The sequence below is a fragment of the Octopus bimaculoides genome, chromosome 27 (assembly GCF_046866305.1).
Source record: "Octopus bimaculoides isolate indiv1 chromosome 27, ASM4686630v1, whole genome shotgun sequence".
In the NCBI taxonomy this organism is placed as follows: Eukaryota; Metazoa; Mollusca; class Cephalopoda; order Octopoda; family Octopodidae; genus Octopus; species Octopus bimaculoides.
In genome coordinates, this window is record NC_142954.1 from 24,737,600 (window position 1) to 24,757,599 (window position 20,000).

Below are 20,000 nucleotides of genomic sequence, written 5' to 3' on the forward strand. Positions count from 1 at the left end.
AACGTAGAGCAGCGTGAACTATAATGTCTAAGTTGTTATTGTGTTATTGTTTTAAGAATATAATGATGTGATTCACGGCAATGAAAGGTATCTTTTCTGTGTCAACGTCATGAAAAGAAATAAGAAAAGCACTTGCTGCTGTTGTTTTAGTTTCGCCCTTGGTCAATCCTAATTGAACAGATTTATAATCACAGATGATCGAACTTTAATCATAGATCTACAAATTCTTTCTTCAATATTTCTTTCGCTTAAGACGGCGAGCTGGCAGAAACGTTAGCACGCCAGGCGAAATGCTTAACGGTATTTCGTCTGTCTTTACGTTCTGAGTTCAAATTCCGCCGAGGTCGACTTTGCCTTTCATCCTTTCGGGGTCGATAAATTAAGTACCAGTTGCGTACTGGAGTCTATCTGATCGACAGACCCCCACTCCCCCAAAATTTCGGGCTTCGTGCCTAGAGTAGAAAGGAATATTTCCTTCGTTTATGAGCCACTAGAGCATAATGTGAGGAATATTTAGCTATTAATTTTAGAAAATCGAATTCCCAATAAAATTGGCTTTGTAGTTTAAAATATTTATAAACTGAGATGAACTGAGGTGCAGATTTAGACAACTGTAAATACATTTAACAAACTATGTCTTCATGTCAAACTGAATTTATTATTTTAAATCGAAGCGATTTTACATTTAAATCAAAGCGATATTACGGCTCACAAGCAAAACATTCGTAGCATTTAAGAGAATTGATTGTAGCTTTTGTAACCAAGTCTACGTCTAAACGTGATCGTAGACACGGTTCGGCATTTAAGTTTATCTATACAGCCATAACCATATATATGGAAAGACAGCTTTTAATATGACTTCAGCTTTAAAACTGCTAATCAAAATGTACCAAGAGGTTAAGAAACCTACAAATGCATGACTATGATGTAACTAAACAAACTCGATGAACTCAAATGCATTTCTCCTGACCGCCTTCTTCAGTGAAAATGAATTAATACTCTTTACTCTCTTACTCGTTTACTTGTTTCAGTCATTTGACTGTGGCCATGCTGGAGCACCGACTTTAGTCGAGCAAATCGACACCAGGACTTATTCTTTGGAAGCCTAGTACTTATTCTATCAGTCTCTTTTGCCGAACTGCTAAGTTACGGGGACGTAAACACACCACCATTGGTTGTCAAGCGATGTTGGTGGTGGGACAAACAGAGACACACAAACATATACACACACACATACATACATATATATACATATATACGACGGGCTACTTTCAGTTTCCGTCTCACAAGGCTTTGGTCGGTTCGAGGCTATAGTAGAAGACACTTTCCCAAGGTGCCACGTAGTGGGACTGAACCCGGATCTTTGTGGTTGGTAAGCAAGATACTTACCACACAGCCACTCCTACGCCTAATGGTTACTAAAATTACAAATTTAGTAAAAAATATATATATACTTGGCACCCAGGTTTATCAGAAAGAAAGGGAGATTCACTAATCCTACCTTAGAATGTGTATGTGAAATGTTGTTGACTGTCCTGTGGCAAAAGACAGGTCAGGGCTCCACAATATCTTGTTTAGCGAGGCGTACAGATGATTTGTTTTCAGTGGTCAAAAGTTTATGCTGTACTTTAGATCACTCATTCCATCAAATTGACATTACCTGTATGGGTTCTCTATGGATGTGCTAGGAGTAAAATTCCAAATTAATCTTTAAAAAAACATGAAATGAAGTGCGTGAAATAAAGGGTATAATGCACAACCCGGTCCAAGAATCGAAACTACGGTATTACGATCACGTGTGGAACACCCTGACCGCTACCCCACGCACCTTCACACCTATATGTGACTAGTCATATTTGTCAACTCACCCAGGCATACCTAGGAACCGAGATCACACATATGAAAGGAAGAATAATGTCGCTCACGAGGGCAATCTATTTTCGAAAAGCAGAAAAGTGTGGTCAGCCATTTAGCTGCAAATAGCAAATGCCTAATACGTCTCACAAATCAGGGAAATATAAGTCTAACCTGAAGCCTCGATGTTGGCATTGATCTATATTTGAAACTTACATCTCTGCGACTCTTTAATAGAATGTTGGCGTGAGGCGTTTTATAAATAAGAACATATCTAAGAAATAGGTGATTAAAAGTTATATTCATATCATAAAGACATTTATTAGTGAACAGATGGGAAATAGTAAAAATCGCCTTCAGGAAAATGTATTGGAGATGTGTACGGTTTCTGTCCAATTTGTAAAAGTTAGATCGAAATGTAACGAAGCAGATGGTAAGAGCGGCTTAAACATTTGAAAATTATAATCGAGATTTGACCCCTCCTAATTACTTTTCTGAACTAATCAGACACTAATGACCACAGTAAACGACACATAATTGATTAGACAGATATTTTCCGTTGGCATTTTCTGGGATATTCTTCACCTCTCTAAACGATGATTTATCATGATAGTGTACATTAATAAAATCTCTGAGATTCTTCCAGAGAAGGTTTAATAGCGATTATAATTAATGAGCTTTTGTCATTTTTCTACGAACGTTGTGAAATATGGCGAAGAAATCTTTAAATAAATATGAAATATGAAGTGACTGCTACGAACGAGTCTTTGGTTTAAACAGAACAAGAAAAACAGAAGATTTTTAACCAAAAAAATTATAATTACTTGTTATATAACTACGGCAACTAATGTTTTCCAAGCGAAATCAATATGCTGTGTTCGTCTATTACTTGCTTCAGTCGTTGAACCGCGGCCGTTGAAGGGTTTTAGTCATGCAAAATCTATTCCACTCAATACTTGTATATTAAAAGCCGGGTACTTATTCGAACGAACTGTTATGCTAGACTGCTAAGTTATGGAGACGCAAACAAAGTAACACTGGTTATTAAGCGGTGTTAACAGACAGACACACACTTCATCAGAAATAAATACGAATTGAAAACAAACCTGTACTAGCAGGAATCGAACTTAGAACGTAAGGGTTATAACCATTTACCAGATGATATCTTATTTCTTTTCACTGATTTCCCCTATGCAAAAAAAGAACGTATGGATAATATTCATCTGTCAAAGTAAAACGACGAACTGACAGGATCGTTAACACGTCGTACGATATACTAAGCGATATTTCGTCTGCTTTGAGTTCAAACTCCACCGAGGGAGCTTTCCATTTCGTCTCTTTCAGGGTTGATAAAATAAGTACCAGTTGAGCAATGGGGTTTGCGTAATTAACTTTCTGTCTTACCTGAAATTACTGGCCTTGTACCGAAATTTGAAATCAATAATCATTTATCAAAAGATTACCATATTTCTAAGGTAGCAGCAGAGAAGTTTATAAAGCTGTATTGAGTGATGCTCCCCAACTCCAGTAATAAGCTTATCGATCACACCTGGATGAATTCTTTCTGCTTTAGACACCGGGCCTGATTGAGTACTTGCTTTAATTGATCGCCCCACGATGAGAGGCAAAGCTGACCTCAGTAGAGTTTAAAATCAGAACGTAAAGACAAACGAATATTTCTATGTCAGTTTGCCTGCCTGCCACGAGTACAGCCAACTCCCAACTTCTCACAGACTAATGGAAACAAAATAGCCACATTCAGTTCAGCTGGGATTTCAAATCAATCATCCGATGTCTTCGTAGTTTTTATCCCTTTTCAATGCACAGCGACTCCCTCATTCTGCTTTTTGTTGTCACCGAGATATTGATTCAATTGACGCGACACCCACTCTGGAATTCAGGGCCTCCGCCTTATAGTGACATTTCCTCACCAAAAATATGACCGTGATCTGAGAAGGGGTTTGAACTTACCACACGTACGTCTGAGACCGATAACCGCAACTTAGCTTGTCAGGTACTTTAAGAATTCGGCTGATTATCAACCTGACGTTGATGCTTTATTTATAGATACCGAAAATAGATTTTAGATTACCCGATCTAAAATACGAAACCCGGACGCAGGGAATTGAAAGAAATACCGTAGAATGTGATATCCAACTCATTTACAATTCCTCTAGCTCACCAAATCTATACATTGGATCCTTATTAACATTATTGTGCCCAAAGCGACGAGCTGGCAGAATCGTCAGCACACCGGACGAAATGGTTAGAGGCATTTACCTTCTAAGTTCAACCTCTCCTTTCATCTTTTCTTGGTTTTATAAAAATCGATAAAATAAACACCAGCTGAGCACAGCGGTCGATGTGATCGACGGGCCCCATCTCCTAAATTTCTTGTCTTGTGCTAAAATTTAAAACCCACTAAGAGTTATTGGTTTAAGGCGGTGACCTGGCGGAATCGTTCGCATGCCGGACAAAATGCTTAGCAGCAATTCATTCGTCTTTATATTCTGAGTTCAAATTCCACGGAGGTCGATTTGCTTTTCATTCTTTCAGGACCGAATAAGAACCAGTTGAATATTAATGTAATCGACGATCTCACCGCCACCTCAACCGTATTTGCTAGTCTTGTGCCAAAATTTTAACCAGCATTAATTATTTAGTTTGTCATATCACTAATTTTTAAATTTTGACAGACTTCTATCGTGATTGATGAGAACAAAGATTTCTATCATAGATGTCAAATCGATTATTCTGCTAGTGACTGTTTTAATTCATTTCACTAGCCCAGTGTGAGACAGATATTCAATTTTATCAACCCTGTAGACAAAGCCAAAAAAAAAAAAAAAAAAAAGAAAAAGAAAAGGCAACGCTGGCTGGATTTGAACGCAGTACCTAAAGTGACACAGCTAAACATTGCATATTATTTCTTTGATGGTTCTATTGAACAAATCCACTAATATCAATGTCTCTGCAGCAGGTTACACGATTTAGGGGCAATCAGAGTTATTTCAATCAACGCCAGAATTTAATTGCTATCATTTTATTGTGCCACCGAACACGACTTCGCCTTTCATCCTTTCAGAGTCAATAAATGATATAAGTACCAGCTGGGCACTGGATTTGATGTAATTGACGAGCCCCGCCCCTTAAAAATTCGGGTATTTTGCCTGTAGTAGTAAGGATTATTTTATTGACTCAAACGACATGCTACAGAATCTTCGGAGCGTCGGCAAAATGCGTATGCTGTATTTCCTTGAGTTCTTTATGCCCTGACGATCTAGAACTGAATATTTTAAAAACTAAACCATGTTGTGTACATTCCTAACTTAGATTGCACCGATATACACTTTACCTCCAATCCTTTCGGGGTCAATAAAACAATGCTCCTATTAAATATCGCATACACACTTCTCTAAAAAGATGCTGGCCCCATACCTAAATCAGAAATCATTATATCACAGAGCTAGGAAAGTAGAAATGAAGAAAAATAATGAAACACATCCACAAGCATAGTGGAAACTGAACAACATCTGACGTTATTTATTGCGTCAAACGCCCGATGCAATAAAACTAAAGTCGAACTTCATATTAAATGAGCAGAGAACATAACAGAACATCTTTATTTTATATGATGTATTTCATCTCCCACAAAATCGTGTTTGCAATACACAAACCTGTATTTACTTCTATAATGAACAACAATAGAATCTATATACAGTTGTTCAAAATGCTAGAAACAGCAGTTGCATCTCTTTCAACCCACATCTAACAGTTTTAGGAGAGTACATGTTGGTGGTTAATGGGGCTTTGAGTTACTTGCATCGAAGAAAAAGACAGGATGGTCACAGGAGGAGCGGTATTGACCATGAGGCTTCTAAATCCCACCGAACATAAATTTGCGTTTTTATAATAAAATATCCGTATAGTACAATGGATGATTCTTTCTCTCCTCATCCTCTCTATCTTCCTCCTTTTCCTTATTCTGCTGCTTCTTCTGCTTCTAATTCTTCCTCTCTCTCTCTCACTCTCTCTCTTTCTCTGAAATAAATCGACTTTAGTCGAACGTAGTGACGAAAATCATCTGCGGAGCATTTCATGACGAAAAGGAAAACCGTATAATCAACACCTCACCACCACCACCACCACTACTACTACATTTCCAATGGGAGTTGCAGGACAGAGAAAGCAAGAGAACAACAGAAGAGAAATAAAGTGATTGCCGAACGTTAGGACTGAAATATATTTTAATGTATACTCAAGATACGAGATTGATGTTAATGGAAATAAATTTTGATCCAAGATTTAGAAAACGGAAAGAAACTAAACAACGCGAGGAATATCTTTATTTATTCTCAAAATCTCCAACTTTAGCTACCTTATTACTCCATCAAACTACACATGTTGTTGTATGTACGGACATAATAGGTAATAACTTGATGCCAAGTTCATTGAAGCTATTAGTGTAATAGCTGTCGAAAACGCTGTTAATTTTCGCCATCTTAGTTTCACCAGTCTCATAGCTATCTCCTCATCAATACATTTTGTTTTAATTTGCCTTGCTCTTTCGTCAAATGCAAGTTTTATAACTGTAAACGGTCTAAGCCATTACCGATATTAGATATAGGCGTAGATTATTTTGAATTTTTGCTGTGCGTTTAAAACCTATGTGACTAAATTGAAAATTCGTATGGGAATGGCGAAGCTGTCGTAAGAAGCTGTCAAATTGCACTTAAAAGGGAAACAGGATTGGATATAATCGATATACGCTGGACCCCGGTAATTACGTTGAGTAAGTGTGTGTATATATATATAGATAGAGAGAGAGAGAGAGAGAGAGAGAAATATGCTTGTATGTGTAGGTGTATATGGAGAAGTGTCTGTCCGAGGATTTGTGTGTTTTTATATGTACCTAAGTTTATATATAAACACGTATACATGTATATATATGCTCATATGCATGCGTGCATATATATACATATAAACGTGCATACACACACACACGCATATATATATATATATATATATTCATATATGCGTGTATACACACACATATATATATATATGTATACGTATATATATATATGTATACGTATATATATATATGTATACCTATATATATATATATATATATGTATACCTATATATATATATATATGTATATATACATATATATTTGTGTATATATATATATATATATATATATATACATATATATTTGTGTATATATATATATATATATATATATATACATGCACATACATACATACATGCCAATATATAAACACACGTACATTCATTTAAACATGCAATACATACATACAAAGCGACACGTACATCCTACTTACTTTCCCATTACTGATTCTTGTGAGTTCAAAGGTGAAGATTGTGTTGCTTTCAGTCTGAAAGGGGTGGTGTTAAACATCTGGTTTTAAAAGCCGCTGGGAGTGGAGGAGAGGATTTTACTGTGAATTCTAAGTGCAGTTATTGGATGTAAGGCTTTCGGCAACTTTTTCATTGGATTTACTAACAAATCTGTACGAAAATCCGTTTGGATTTGATTGATCACAATAGAATGGATGGCCATTTGCCAATATTAGCAAATCATCAGTGATATAAGGGGCCAGCAATGTGTAATAAGTAGGTAAGTGGGGATGGTCGTCGATGGAATGGTGGTGGAGTGTTGATGGGGGATGGTTTTAAGTGCTGATGAGTTTATTTTATTATCGAACCATCAGCAATTGGATGAAAGGAGATGTTAATCTACCGAGTTAATTTAGAAATCTCCCATGGCAACGGGAGATAACTGAACTACTTCATCTTCATTCTCTTTGTCACTCATTTTGCTTCTCTCAAGAAAATTGCTTTCTAACATAAATGGCGTTCCATATGTGACCATCCTGTATATTTGTATATACTATGGGCTACCGTTATCTAAGCTCTTATTTTTATTTTGCTTCAAGGATTGGGCTGCGGCCATGACGGGTTAACACCTTACAGGGTTTGATAGACGCACATCAACCCCATTACGTATTTCTTAGATTGTATATCACTTTTCTTTGGACGAAGCGCTAAGTTGCAGGGACCTAAAAAATCAAAGCCAGTTGTAAGCAATAGTGGTGGTGGGGCAAGCATAGATTACAAAGACACATATATACATATATACATTTGTTCACCGTGCACCTTAACCACACAAAGCTTTAGGCATCCAAACATGAATGCATATACAGATACAAATATATGTATATGCATATACAGTAATTCCTCGACTATCGCGGTTTGTTACGTTGCAGCCCCACCCTCCGCGATAGCTGAATATCAGCGAGGTAGAAACAGAATTGTATTTTATATATTTTTTTTTATTTCTATAATTTCCTTTTCTGTTTATTTGTTTCCGTCATTTGACTGCGGCCATGCTGGAGCACCGCCTTTAGTCGAACGAATCGACCCCAGGACTTATTCTTTGTAAGCCTAGTACTTATTCTATCGCCCTGTTTTGCCGAACCGCTAAGTTAAGGGAAGATAAACACAGCAACATCAGTTATGATGAGATGGTGGGGGGACAAACACAGAGACAAATAAGACACACACATACATATTATATATATATATATATATATATATATATATATATATATATACATACGACGGGCTTCTTTCACTTTTCGTCTGTGTGTGTGTGTGTGTGTGTGTGTGTGTGTGTGTGTGCCTGCGTTTGTCTGCACCTTCCTCACTTGACAACCGATGTTGGTGTACTTACATTCCCGTAATTATATATATATATATATATATATATATATATATATATATATATGCACACATGCTCACGACGGGATTCGTTCTGTTTCCCTCTAACAAATCCACTCACAAGGTTTCTGTCAGCCCGAGGTTATAGCACAAGCCACTTGTCCAAGGTGCTACTCAATGGGACTGAACCCGGAACCCTGTGTTTTGGAAGCAACCTTTTTACCACACGGACACTCCTGCGTCTATACATATATATAATTCAACGTTTTGCCATCATTATCATCTTCCGATCTCACCATCATCATCTTATTATTTTTCCTATAGTTACATTCCCCAATAATATATCTGAAAAGATGGTCTCCATGAATGAAATTTCACTAGATTCGTGTCATTCATGTTATAAAATTGCTCCAGCAGTACATCTTATGTGAACGTTAGAACGATATGTTGTTGGCATTTGTAAAGAGAGGCTGTCATTTACGCAACCCATTAAACGTGTATAGTGAACGCTGGTTTATGGCAGGAATTAACGAGATTTAAACTAAGTGGAAGCTATTTAGCGCGGATATCGGTATTTCAGCTCAGCACAACAGAAAAATGAATGTATGTAAGAATGTACATACACAGATTTGTATAAAAGTATAAGTGTCTATATATATATTTATATATATATATATATATATATATATATATATATATATATGATGTGTGTGTGTGTATGTGCGTGTATATACATATGTATATATATGTATATATATATATTTGTAAATATATATATATATACACACACATATGTATATATATATATATATATATATATATATATATATATATACACGTATATATATGTATGTGTATAAAAGTTTATATATATATATATATATATGTACATCCAATATCTGTATACATGTGTGTCTGTATATGCATAGATAGGCCAATAGATATATGTACGTATGTATGTGTGTATGTATTTATGCATGGATGTATATATGTATGCGTGTGCGTATGATTTCGCACGCATATACATGCATGGATATACACCAAATTCACCTGGCTGATACAATATTCCACACAAGTGACAGCTGCTTCGGGCGAAGATAAAATAAGTAGGGAATATGGACAATATTGAATCATTATGTTACCATTCCAAAGAACTTCCCATTTTCATTATTCCATATTGTATGGAATCGTTAATTCTGTCATGAGATGTTTCGAAAACGTCTTCGCTGTGCGAACAAGTGTTTTGAGAATCTAGTTCCGGATCGAGGTGTAGTTTTTTTTTTAATTTTTTTTTTTTATGTTTTCAGAAAATTCTCTATTGCAGTGTGTTTTTATTTATATACTTTTCCTTAGTGGTACCTTTTTTTTTTCATTCTGAAACTTTCTGCTTCGTTACCACGTTCGCAACAATTCAAATGCCCTTCACATTCTACCATTCCATGCTTTAGGCCCAACATTTCTTCATAGGCGTCTTCACTATCGTGATAGTCGCCATCACCAAACACACCGACAAACATTGCCATATTCGCTGCCGCTGTCATCGTCATCATTATCAGCGCCGCCACCACCACCACCTCTGTTTCCAAAGATGAATCATCCAAAGCCCAGAGAATTCCTCTCAACACATGGCTATGATGCTCCCCCACCACTTCTGCTCATCATCAGAGATGCACATATTGTTAGCCACGAAGGGACATGCTCAACTGGTTAAGGTCAACCTACTGACAAGCGAATCGGTATTGAGCAGAATATTTGCTGTAGCCCAACTTTTATACCGAGACAAGACAACGTATTATTCGTCATTATTATTATCATAGCATTCGTCTATTGTTATCATTATTGTTATCATTATTATTATTATTATTATTATTATTATTATTGTTATTATTATTATTATTATTGTTATTATTATTGTTATTATTATTATTATTATTATTGTTATTATTATCTACAAACTCATCGTCATCATCATGATGAACGACATCTGAATCCTTGTCATACATATGAAAAATGACCTGCATGACGTAATACCACCACAACCACCCCTACATCACCACCACCACCACTACCACCATCATCATCACCATCATCATTATCATCAACACAAATACCAACACCTTTGTCATCGCCCCGACCACCACCAACATAACCATTATCACCCCCACTATCAGCATCATCATCCTCCACATCATCATCATCATCATCATTATATTCAAAAATCATCCACTTCCTTCTCCTCCTCTCATCATCTCCGCCACCATCATCATCAGTGTCCACATCACCACCACCACCACCACCACCACAAGCATCATCATGACCACCATCACTACCACCCTTTCACCACCATCCTCAACATCACCATTGCGTTCATCATCATCATCATCGTCATCATCATCATTATAATCACCACAACCATCATCATCATCATCGCCCTCTTCATCATCGTCATCATTCTCATCATCGCTATCAGCATCATCATCGTCATCATCATCATCATCATCGCTATCAGCATCATCATCGTCATCATCATCATCATCATCACCGTCAATACAGCAATCAGTAGAGTCATCATCAATGTCAACTTTATCGTGGTCACAATCAGTTTGAAAGCAATAAACGCCCTTTCGCACGGACGCCATACTTATTGCGTTAAACAAAGCTTTGAAGTGATTTCAGAAATTCCATTAATATCTCTCTTTCTGTCTTTGTCTCTTTCACTCTCTTTCTTCCCCTCTCTTTCACCCTCTCTCTCTCTGTCTCTTACTCTCTGTATGTATGTATGTATGTATGTTCGTATGTCCACATACATGCATACTTACGCATACATATATGCACACACGTGTATATATCTATGCACATAGGTCTACACTGCACATGTGTGCATATGTCTCTATGTATGTGAGAAAACGTGTGTGTATGTGTGAGTGTGTTTGAATATATTTCTATCTGTAGCGTTAGTTAGGCATATTACAATATAACAATCTCCCTATTTATCTGATGTATTGCCTGACTCTCTCTCTCTGTTTGTCTGTCTGTCTGTCTCTCTCTCTCTCTCTCTGTCTCTCTCTCTGGGTATAAACATACACACACACACACACACATATATATAGGTGTAGACGGGGTTATGTGATTAAGAACTTTGTCTCATAATCCCAAGTTTCCTAGCTCGCTTCCACTCGATGCTGGTGTGTCTACGTCCCCGTAACTTAGCCTTTCGGCAAAAGACACCGATAGAATAAGTACTAGGCTTCCAAAGAATAAGTCGTGGGGTCGATTTGCTCGACTGAAGGCGATGCTCCAGCATGGCCGCAGTCAAATGACTGAAACAAGTAATAGAGTAAAAAAGAGAGAGTAAATAGTATATATGTATGTATATGTATGTATATGAAGATATATATATATATATATATATATATATATATTTCTTCAGACTGATCAGTAGTAGTAGTAGTAGTAGTAGTAGTATATTGTTGGTGTCTTGCATCTTCCTATTGCTTTTTTTGCTCTTCGTATACAGATATTATTGTTCGTAGGATCTATAGCCCTTATAAATAGGTATCTGCAAGGACGAGTCTCTGGTTGCTTTTGTTAATTATTAGTTCTCTGATATCTAATTAATAATAAGAAATCTAGGAAGAAAAGCACCTTCCGTCAGTCTCCTATCTTTCATTGATGACTTGCTAACTCAGTGAAAGTTTAATTTACCTGTTGAAATTCTGAATATAGGTTACTGAGATTTGGGAATGTAAATTTCTTTACCAAATTTTGATAGATTAGGTATCGAGAAAGGGGGGAGAATCCATTTTAATCTATTAGTTGTAATAGAACAACGTCCTTATCATCTGATAGTAATGATGATGAGGAAATTCGATTGCATTATGCATGATGAAATGAAGAAAGTGTCAAAAGACGTACTTGAAATATTAAATCTCGTATTGAAGTTCGAAATTTATTCAAGAAAATTGATATACGCGAATAAAATATGTATGCTTCCCGTTGAACGTTATTGTGTTGGAATGGTAAATTAGGCAAAATTGAAATAGCTGCATTAGACAGAAAAGGAGAAAAACCTAATTATGCATCAAGTGCGTTATACGAAATCATACATCTGTTAATTATATATATCAAATGAAAGACTGGAGCGGGAAGAACTTATTAACATTTCTGACTGTATGGGCGTAAATCAAAGGTCAGTAAACCACTCGCTTGCAAAACGGTAAAGAAGAACCATTTCAACGAGATGTATGAGAAATACAAGTCACCCGGTGTTAAACTTGCAGAGTAGAATGTGTGCTGAAATAAAATTATGTGTGAAAGAAAACAAAAGCTACAAGCTATATTTCCACAGAGATATGACGAAAGGGAATAAACATGACTTATCGTGACTGTGATTAACGAATGTTGATTTGAGAGATTGAAGTGTTTGTTGATGGCTACGCATCATCACACACTAAATACTGACTTATTGAATAAGGTACTTATCCCAGTGCTTCAACCAGTTTGGGCCGCTTATGCAAAAGGCGACTGTAATTTTTGTTCCCCCTTTTAAAGCCTAGCCAAGCTCATGGGCCCGGTTTCCCGGTTTCTATGGTGTATAGGTTCCCCCCAGCTGGACGGGAAGCCAGTCCATCGAAGCGTTACTCAAGAAACAGGAAGAAAGAGTGAGAGAAAGTTGGGGCGAAAGAGTACAACAGGGGTCACCAACACCGCCTGCCGGTCCTCGTAGACCTTTAGGTGTTTTCGCTCAATAAACACACACAACGCCTGGTCTGGGAATCGAAACCCTGAGTCCACTGCCGTAACCACTGTGGGTCGGATCTCGTTGTTGTACTAGGAGGCCTAGACAGGTTAAAAACAGTTTAGCATGCTTTCAACTCATGATAATAATAGCAGCACATAAAAAAAAACATATAATGTGCTTATTAAATAATATTTATCTCTCACGGTTTGCGTACTTTGCTTTGTTGATCTTCACATCACGGAACAAAACACTATATATAGGTGTGTGTGTGTGTGTGTGTGTGTGTGTGTGTGTATTTGTGTGTGTATGAGTGAGATTATACTAGGGTTGATTTCTACAAAATTACATATTCATTTGGAGGTTGCCTCGGGTGTGAATCTCGCTGTTGAATGCAAGTGATACGTTCAATGGTTTGCATATACACACATATATATAACAACGCACGTGCATCCATCTTCTCTTATATACATACATACATACTAATATATACGTGTGTATGTATTATGTATATATATATATATTTATATAATACTATGTATTTATAGTTTTTTTTGCTGTGTTATTCGCGTCTTTTATGGTTTCTCTTTCATTGTATAAATCTAGTTCTCTGTACATATTCATATATGTCTTATAACTCCTAGACATTGCTTAACATCGAAAATACAGTACTTAGCATAATTCTTTCTCATAATACGCAATATTACAGTGACAATATGAATATTGGGGCGCGTCGAAGAAATTCAGCTCTTTCTGTTTTTGCTTTGTTTTTTCCTTCTATTCCTTTCCAATGCTATTTGAATTAACACGAAAAATGATGTTATATGCTTTCACCTGGCAATCCAATAAGTATTGTATTCTCACCATTTTTTGCCTTTTTGCCCTGTCGGATGCTAAGAAAGAAATCATTTTAAATCACCGTCATTAGTTTACCACGATTCTCCTCACGTCTTATTACAGAATTCTTGGATGGATGGGTCAACAGAGCGAATCGTTCCTCAGACAGAGTGGCCTTTCTGGCACTATCCCCACAGCCTCGCTTCTTTTTCTTCCTTTTTCTTCTTTTCTTCCTTTTACTCCGAAACTTACTCGGGCTTTGTAATGTTCACTTCAAATTTAGAGTTAATTCTTCTCTTAGAAGTTTCCAGTTCGTCCACGATGTCTCCTTTTTCGCAGGAGTGACAGAGGACTAAATTTGGTTCACTCGTAAGCCTAGAATTTAACCATCATTTTCTGGCTACTTTTTGCCGTTTGCTTCGTAAGTGTCTTTCCTTTTCATTCATTACATGTTTTTTTTTTAATTTATGAATTAATATATAAGATTTAATCATCAATGTATATCATCATATTTCAATTACCAACTTATATCTTAATATTTTCGATCTATGTTTCGTGGTTACTATTCCATGCTGCAAATAAGCTTATTTGTTCTTTAAAAAAAAATGTTAAATTCTATTTTCTGTGTTATTTTCACCATAGGAAATAGCTACGTGCTATAACGTGTCGAAACCATGCTGTTTTATGATATACAGCTGACGAGGAAAATTTTCCAGCTTTTCAAAGTATTTTCATTCCATCGTTTATGTCTTTGTTTCTTAATATTTTTTCAGTCGACTTGTTTTACGTATGTAAATATATTAAAATTCTAAATACTTTTATTGTTCATTGTTACATTCTGAATAGTGGTTAGTTAGGAGATTTTTATAGATCGGTTTCTTTTTTTTTCGGGAGTGATTGTAGATTATTAGCACTGCAGTGTCATTCAACACTGGCTATGAGATATATATATACGGTTAAATTCACTAAGGTTATTTCTCGAAGTAATTCGAAAATATTTGAAAAGTTTGAAAGCAGAGAATCAATTAAAATGTGGTTGGAACTACAGCCCCAATCTATAAAGCACTTCAACGTTTATGTATGGTTGACGAATTTCGGTTAAACCATATGCTACCGTTTCAGGAAAGATATCTGAAATTACATTGTTTAAGCGTTTTTTGTTAAAGGTTGCCTTGACAAAATGGACTACAAAATCATTTGAAGAGTGAAGCTTCTGCTCACATGTCTTGTTTATCAGAACAACAGACAACCAGCACTTTGATATTATATCTGGTACTTGTTTCACTCGTTTAGAATGCGGCCATGCTGGGGCACTGTCTTGAAGATTTTTTTTAGTTAAGCGCATCTCCACCAGAACTTATGTTTTAAAGCCTGGTACGTATTCTTTCGGTCTCTACTGCCGAACCCCTAAGATACGAGGGCGTATAAGCACCAACACTAGTTGCTAAGTAGTGCTGGAGTAAAACGCACATAAACATACACTCACACACAGATACACACACGCACTAAGACACACACACACACACAGATACACACACGTACAATGACACACATACATTTATATTTTTATATATCGAATGGATGTCTTATAAAACTAATTTGCATATACAAAAACAGCCATACCAACCAAATATACGCCCATCATCAGCTATCCCACGGATACCATTATGGTTTCGACACTTGGGAAGTACCATTCAACCCGGAGGTGTCAACAGCACTAAAATAAGTCTTGTGTTGGAACAAACATACCTTAGATATCACCACATTCATTCAATCTTAATTGTAGGAAAGATTACCACGGACCTCTTTCAGTTTCTGTCTACTACCAAATCCAGCCACAAGTCTCAGGGCTATAACAGAAGACCCTTGTTCCTGTGTCCATACGCTGGGATTGATCTGAGGTCATGTTTCAAAAATGGCTACTTGAAATCTTCCAACTTATGTCTATTTTTAAATAACAAATTAAGTCTATTCTTCGTTTATGTTCTGATTTTAGCATTTGCCGAGGTCGACGTTGTCTCCGTTTCATATAACCAGGAGTTTATGAAAGAAAGTTCCACCTGAACACTGTTGTTAACCCTTTTCCCTCCGCTGTATCGCATGTCATACACAGGGCATACTGATTGGCTTCCATTCACCATACACATTGACAATATATTTCTACCATCTGAATAACTGGGGAGTCATAAAAGCTTTATGTTACTGAAAACGTATGAAACAAGTGGTAACAGAAAGTACGTAAACAAGCATGAGCGTTTAGGAAATTCTTACGCAAATACTTTGAATAGGCAAAAGGTTAATCTATACAAATACACAGCTTCCCTCATCTCTGATACTCCGTACCTATCTTAGATACGAAATCAGTGATGCGAATGTCAGTGAAGTGTAAAGGGTGTAATGTTTACCGTATGTAGTCAAGTATCGTTTCGTTTTCATTTAGAAATTCTGTCGTTTCCCATTTTGTCTTTCATCCTTTCCTGGGTTTGATAAAGTAATGTTCAAGGGTCGAGCAAATAAACAAAATTACGAATCGTATGGCCCCGTGACTCACTAAGTCATTATTATTATTTTATATTTTTGCGATAATTTTTTTTTCTTTGGCGTGGGGGAGATAATATTATTTTGGTGCTCTGCGATTGCCTTTATTTATTTGTGTTTAGTTCGTAATATTTTAGTCATTTCTTTTATATTGATGTTTTTTTCTTCTTCTATTCAATTCACTATTTGCTTTTATTTTAAAATAATAAAAGTTTTCTGCCACCTAATGTAACTGTTTTAATGTTCAATGCCACTTAACTGAAGAGTTATGCTGTTTTGTAAACCATGTTGCATATCTGTTTAATCCTCACAAATCATCCCCCATCTACACACATACATCCTCTTCTCTCTCTCTCTCATTTAAATTTTCTCTCTCTCTCTCTCCCACACACACTCACAGACCAAAAAAATAAAATATTATACTTAAAAATGGAACTCATTTAATAACAGCAGCAGCAGCAAATACAATTGAATAGCTAGAAATGAAGATACTTTGAATATTAGAAATTCAAGCGCAGAAAACGAAGAAAAAAAAAATCCGGCAACTAATGTAATTTTCATAAATGTGCCTTCATACGCCAAAGGGAAAAAGAAAAGAAAAACGTTAAGCAAGCATTACAAGTTATAGATTTTTATCGTTTATTTTATATTTATTTTAATTTTTTTTTATATTTTTCCTTACATTTACAGGAACACTATTCAAAAATTGCTACAAAACGCGAAAAGCAAATAAATGAAGAAAAATATTTTTAAAATGTGTATTGACTGTCCATTTTGTTAAAATATACTGAAATTGTGCTCAATCCTGACAAATATCTGAATGTTACACAATTGCATGTATTATGATTTTTAGAAAATATGGAATTATACATTGAAAGAATTAAAAATATATAAAATAACTAAATGAATAAATAAATAAATAAATGAAACAGAATGAATGCTGGGAAGATAGATGGAATGTAAGACGGGAGAAATATAGAATAGAGAAAACTAGAATATTGTGTAATTGATACGAAGATTTGTTTAAAATATCGCTTTCACTGTTGCTCAATGGTACTCTAGAATTAATAGACTGTGTGTTTACAGGAAGATTCCATAGAATTAAGTGATATGGCCGTTAGTCTTTTAGTGAATAGCGTGATCCTTGCTACGGAAATGTAACTCCCTTTCCTTAATATTTCATTGAAAGGAACGATGGGATCAAATGGGTGAAGCAATAGAAAAAATGTCTGTCCTCCATAAAAGCTTGAGCACGTGGCAATGGATAGGAGAATAATACCTGGTCACTCAATCAGCTAGAAATAGCAGTCACATGTCTTTCAAAATCTTATCCTACTTTCTTATGACTAATGAATTGGTTTATTTGACGCTTTACTGCTACCAATAGGGGCAATGAATGGAGAACCTTAGATATTACGTCTGCGTAAAATTCCTCGGCTCGCGAATAGTTGTGTACCTGCAATTCCTAAACTAGTTTATGGTTTGTGAGGGTAAAGAAAAGGCTTTGAACATCCTCGGTTGGATATGGACTTGCTCCCACTTTGCTTACCGTAAAATCCTCATTTCCTCTTACACACTAACTATACCAGCAACATTCCATAAGTGACTGCCACTAAATAAAAAACCCTCGATACTGAAAATAGCAGCCGATTCTTACTCAAATCAACCCAGCCTTTTCGAAGAAAATTTTAAATAATGTCGTCTTTGTAAATTTACGCGACAGAAAAACGCAAGATTCTAATCTGTAGAATACCTTTGATTTGATTATATCTAAGTCAAATCAGACCTGACCCCGTGGAGGGTTGATGTGTGAGGACTACACAAATAAAAGCAAAAATAACAAGACCACTCAGAAAGTGCAAATCTCTGCCAAGGCAACACCAGCGAACTCTCACCGATTAGCAGGAGATGATTTTTAAGATGAGAATATCTGAAATAAACCCCACTACCCTCACAAACGAGAATACTAAAAATGAACCCCACCCTCTCTCAAAAATTCAGTAAGAAAAAAGGGGAAATAATCCAGATTCCTTGTCCGGTACCGGATCGATCAAAAAATCACACAAACAAACACGACTAAAAACAATACCTCTGCCTTCGCTAAGGCGGAGGTAATAAATCATTATAAGGAATACTGCAATCAGCTTTTATTGAAATTCTTTATATTAACAGTCACATTTATATGTATTTTTTGTATATTTATCGATATCTATGTGCATGGGAGATTTGCATATGTGCATGCGTGTGTGTTCTGCAACATATAATTTTGTTCCAAATTTTGGCTCGAGGGCAGCAACTTTGGGGGAGGGGTTAAATCGGTTACATCGACCTCAATGCTCAGGTAGCATTTATTTTAACGACTCCTAAAAAATGAAACGGAAAGTCGACCTCTTCGGGATTTGAACTCAGAATGCAACGACATATTAAATGCCACTAAGAATTTCCTCGGCGTTCTAACGACCCTGCAAGTTTGTCGTCTTGACGACTTTCAATATTTTGCGTTTATTCTTAGAAGTAATGAATTTGCGGAAATAAATTCCCTACTTTTTAAAGGAAACCATAAAGATATTATGGAATATATTCAGAATACTCCTATGTAACGACTATAATTTGAAGACCATAAAGTTATTCGAAGCCAATGCGAGAGAATTAAAGAAATATTTGAGTAATGCATATAAGTATAGTATTAGAAAAAAGAAATAGATAATTAAAGTGCTAATAACGGAGCTGCTTAAGCGAGCGAAGCAGCATAGACAAATTAAGACGAAGGTATTATATAAATACGTTGGTAGGTCGATGTATAGTTCATGGAAGACTGCTAATATTTCGATTAGGAGAACGGTATAGAGGTGAATAGAACAGATGATATATATTAACATGTAGGTATAAATATTTGCGGATGAATATATGTGCGTATATGAGGATATATATATATACATATATATTAGCTTGATTTACGCGTTCGTCACCACAAATTTGTTTAGGCTTACCAGCCCTTCCTGTTTGTTTTCACTGTCCTGTTTGTGTTACCAATTTTGACCATCTGCAAAATCCCAAATTATATCTAATTTGCTTTGCGGGAGCAACTGCTTTATCGAAAGCGTTGGTTGGCACTCCGTCGGTTACAACGACGAGGGTTCCAGTTGATCCGATCAACGGAACAGCCTGCTCGTGAAATTGACGTGCAAGTGGTTGAGCACGTCCTGTGAATTTTATCCATTTCATCGGAAAATTAGATGAAATAGTTACTGTTGTTTGAAACCAAAAAAAAATCCGTCCAGATGTT

General features: G+C 36.1%; 1 protein-coding gene across 5 annotated transcripts in view; it reads left to right on the top strand.

Annotated features, from left to right (window-relative positions):
* Positions 1 to 20,000, top strand: part of LOC149130911 (uncharacterized) — a 247,648-nt gene that overhangs the window by 55,564 nt on the left and 172,084 nt on the right. The gene's annotated exons all lie outside the window — the stretch shown is intronic.